Source organism: Podarcis muralis, chromosome 16, assembly GCF_964188315.1.
Source record: "Podarcis muralis chromosome 16, rPodMur119.hap1.1, whole genome shotgun sequence".
Lineage (NCBI taxonomy): Eukaryota > Metazoa > Chordata > Lepidosauria > Squamata > Lacertidae > Podarcis > Podarcis muralis.
In genome coordinates, this window is record NC_135670.1 from 28,134,240 (window position 1) to 28,138,651 (window position 4,412).

A 4,412-nucleotide genomic window follows, 5' to 3' on the forward strand; every position below is an offset into this window, starting at 1 on the left:
TATATATTTAAGTAGCTTGCACTCTACTTCCCTAAAGAAGATTGTCTTATTTCCATTACATGCATATACGCCTACAATGATTATTTGTTCATTCCCTCTAGTAACCTGAATATCCTACTGTCATGGTCTTTGAAAACTTGTTTTGATTCCAATTTTGGGTTTACATAAATTACAATTCCCCTTTTCTTTTTAATATCTAGGGAGACAAATTCTTGACCTAGTTTTTTATTTTCTAAAACTCTTCAATGCTTCTTAGCTACGTGGGTCTTTTGCAGGCAGATAACACCCCATTGTTTTTTCTTTAGTATATGCTCTATCTTATTCCTCTTATCATTTAAACCGTTAACATTCCAATATATAATCCTTAGCTTCATTAAACTTTATAACTCTTTATTTCCTGGTATAGTGTCTTTAGGAGAAGAAGTGTAAAGAAGAGATATTTTTAACAGAAAAATAATTTTGTATCTTCTTGATTCTTTGTCTGTTTTTATTGTTACTTGTCTTCACTAGCTTTCTTGAAGTTCTTGGGTTTCGTCGTCTCTTTCCAGTCCTGAGTCTCCTCATCTCCCCAAATGTCAGGGAACTGCCATCAGAGCCAAGAGTGGAGGTAGGGCTCCCCAATGATGCGGGAGAAGGGACCAGCAGAGGGAGAGAGAACACTTCCTTTGGGGAAGGAAATCAGCGTGACACCTGGGAGAAAGGGGAGCAGGGAAGGACTTCGGAGAGAGGGCTCCAGGACTCTTCCACAGAGACCAGCAGGGAGAGTCCAGGACCTCCGCTGGCCACGGCCACTCTGCGCAGGAGACTTCCGCGCAGGGAGTTTAGGCGGAGACTTGGTGTCAAGGAGTTTTTATGTTGGAGGAAGTTCAGGAAACGCCGCGGCAGAATCCGTCAGTGGGCGTTTCCTGAACTTCCTCCAACATAAAAACTCCTTGACACCAAGTCTCCGCCTAAACTCCCTGCGCGGAAGTCTCCTGCGCAGAGTGGGCGTGGCCAGCGGAGGTCCTGGACTCTCCCTGCTGGTCTCTGTGGAAGAGTCATGGAGCCCTCTCTCCGAAGTTCTTCCCTGCTCCCCTTTCTCCCAGGTGTCACGCTGATTTCCTTCCCCAAAGGAAGTGTTCTCTCTCCCTCTGCTGGTCCCTTCTCCCGCATCACTGGGGAGCCTTACCTCCACTCTTTGCTCCGATGGCAGTTCCCTGACACCAAACTCCTTTTTGTACCTTCTCCAGAATTTTCCAGCCTCCTCTGGTGTCCTAAGAGTTTTTCTTCTATCCTTGTAGGTAAACGTGATTCCCTCTGGGAACTCCCAACGAAATCTGATCGATTTTTTCTTGAGTGCATCTGTCACGACTTTATAATTTTGCCATTCCCTCAGAATTCTTTTAGGGATTTCTTTATGAATTATGATGTTCTTGTCATCAATTATTAATTTAGATTGTCCCTTTTTTGTAGTATTTTATCCTTTAGAAGTCTTGAGTTAAGGAATACTAAGCAGTCTCCTGGGCCTTTAAACATCTTTGATGTTTCAGATCTAACCCGGAAGATTTTGTCAATGTCCAGCAGCATCTCAGCTTCTTGTACCACCAGCTAGTTTGCAAGTTCTTGAATCAGCTTCTCAGCTATTCTTTCTCCTTGGGATTCCGGTACACTGCAAAAGTGGAGAATCAGCTCCTGCTGGTGTAATTTCAACATAGCAATTCCATCCTGGATTTCTTCGTATGTTCTCTTTAATTCTAATATTTCTTCATTTGTTGCTTCCTGTATTTTTTTTATTTCTTTATTTTCATTTTGCAAATTCTTAGACACTTCTTCTTGTTTATTAGCTCTACCTTTAAGATCTTGTTCAGATTTGTCCAAGTCCTTAGTTTTAGTATTTAATTCCTGTATTTGAGTTGTTAAATCTAAAATTAGCTTAGAGTTCTGTACAATTTTACCTTCCAATGATTCTTGAAGTGAGTCTAATTTATCATTTAAATTTCTGTTCATTCCCATTATCAGTTCTTTCACATCTGCATTAGGATCAATTTCTGCGGCTGATCGTCTTCTAACTTGAAGTCCCGTAGCAGATGTTAATGTGGTTTGATATTTTTGACTCAATGTTGTCTTGGATATCATTAATTATTTTTATGTAATTCAAATCAATTTCCAAGTTGATTATCTATTTTATCCACCAAGAAGCTACAATAATTGTTTTCCAGAATTAATTTTATATCCCAAAGTCTATCAATTAATTCAGGTCGTGGGATTATTTGTCAGTTGAGGTCCTGATAGGAATTACTTTTAATATTTCATTTGTATGAATTTATGAGTCTGTGAGAAGTAATCACACTTCCTTTTTCTGGTATTATCTGGACCTCCTTCAGCCTTATTTTGTCACTCCGTCTTTGTTATTTCCCCGTAAGAATTCTTCTCTCCCTTTCTATTGATTTTTGTTGTTTCGTCTTCAGAAATACGGGAGTGCGTTTGTACCCACCATCTGCCATATGGAGTAACCTGGTGTGTTTCTCCTTGGGGTCTCAGGGCATTTCACAGTCAGGCTTGCGTCCTTCCTGCGCTGAGATCCCTCTGACTTCCCCCACTTAAACTGTGCTGGAATGACAGAGGATCCCTTTCTGCGCTGTTTGGTGCCTTTTTTGATCCGAGACCTCCTCTCAGACCTTTCTAGGGGTTCACGTGACCCTTGCTCCCCCTGATTACACGCATTCACCATGACTGGAAATGCTACACTAAGGCAGAACAAATTCCCTGACCCACTACTTGAGAGCACCACAGCCGGAAGATCGCCAGGGAATTCTTCTTGTTGTGCCTCGCCTGGCCAGGGATTTTTCCTTGTTGTGCCCCCGCCAGAGATTTCGTCTTCTTGTTGTCTGGCTGGGGATTTCCTCTTGTGCCCTGCCTGGCCAGGGATTTCTTCTTATTGTGGGCTGCCAGCCACATATTTCTTCTTGTTGTGCCCGGCCGGCCTGGGATTTCTTCTTCTGCCCTGGCCAGGTATGTATTCTTGTGCCCTGGTTGATGGGTGAAGGTTCTGCCTCGGTTGTTGTTGTTCTGCCTGCCGCCCTTGCCTGCGCAGGGTGATGTTCTGCCTTTGTTGTTGTTGTTCTGCCTGCCACCCCTCCCTGCACACAATGATTTTCCGCCTTGGTTGTTCTTGTTCTGCATGCCAGTACTGCCTGCAAATCGTGATGATTCTGCATTGGTTGTTGTTGTTGTTCTCCCTGCCAGTTCTGCCTATGAATCATGGTGGTTCTGCCATGGTTGTTGTTGTTGTTGTTGTTGTGTCTGCCGACTCCTGCCTGCGAATCGTGATGGTTCTCGCTTGGTTGATGCTGTTGATGTGCCTGCCGCCGCTGCCTGCAAAGCATTATGGTTCCACGTTGGATGTTGTTGTTGTTGTGATGTTCCCCCGATGTTGATGTTGTGCCTGCCGACAAGTGCCTGCGAATCGTGAATGTTCTGCCTTGGTTGATGTTGTAGTTGTGCCTTCCGCCACAGCCTGAGAAGTGTTATGGTTACACATTGGTTGCTGTTGTGCCTGCCGACCCCTGCCTGCGCAGGATGATGTTCCCCTGATGTTGATGTTGTGCCTGCCGACAAGTGCCTGTGAATCAAGATTGTTCTGCCTTTGTTGTTGTTGCTGTTGTGCCTGCCGCTCCTGCCTCCAAATTGTGATGGCTCTGACTTGGTTGTTATTGTTGTTCTGCCTGCCGCCGATGCCTGCGAAGCATTGTGGTTCCAGCTTGAATGTTGTTGTTGTTGTTGTGCCTGCCGACCCCTGCCTCCAAATCGTGATGGTTCTGCCTTGGTTGTTGTTCTGCCTGCTGCCCCTGCCTGCGAAATGTGATGGTTCTGCCTTGGTTTTTATTGTTGTTTTGCCTGCCGCCACTGCCTGCGAAGTGTTATGGTTCCACCTTTGTTGTTATTGTTGTGCCTACCGCCCCTGCCTGTGAATAGTGATGGTTCTACCTTGGTTGTTACTGTTGTTCTGCCTGCAGCCGCTGCCTGCAAAGCGTTGTGGTTCTCCCTTGGTTGTTGTTGTTGTTGTGCCTCCTGCCCCTGCCTGCGAATCGTGATTCTTCTGCCGTTGTTGTTGTTCCTGCCGCCCCTGGCTGCGCAGGGTGATAATCCGCCTGGTTGATTTTGTAGTTGTGCCTGCCGCCCCTGCCTGCGAAATGTGATGGTTCTGCCTTGGTTTTTCTTGTTGTTTTGCCTGCCGCCACTGCCTGCGAAGTGTTATGCTTCCACCTTTGTTGTTGTTCTTCTGCCTGCTGCCCCTGACTGCGAATCGTGATGGTTCTGCCTTCGTTGTTCTTGTTGTTGTGCCTGCCGCCCCTGCCTGCAAATCGTGATTCTTCTGCCGTTGTTGTTGTTCCTGCCGCCCCAGGCTGCACAGGGTGATGTTCCGGCTTGGT

General features: G+C 45.6%; 1 pseudogene; it reads right to left on the reverse strand.

The window, feature by feature from the left end:
• Nucleotides 1-493: 493 nt before the first annotated feature.
• LOC144325883 (uncharacterized) lies at nt 494-3,821 on the reverse strand (annotated as a pseudogene).
• Between the last annotated feature and the right edge of the window lie 591 nt (nt 3,822-4,412).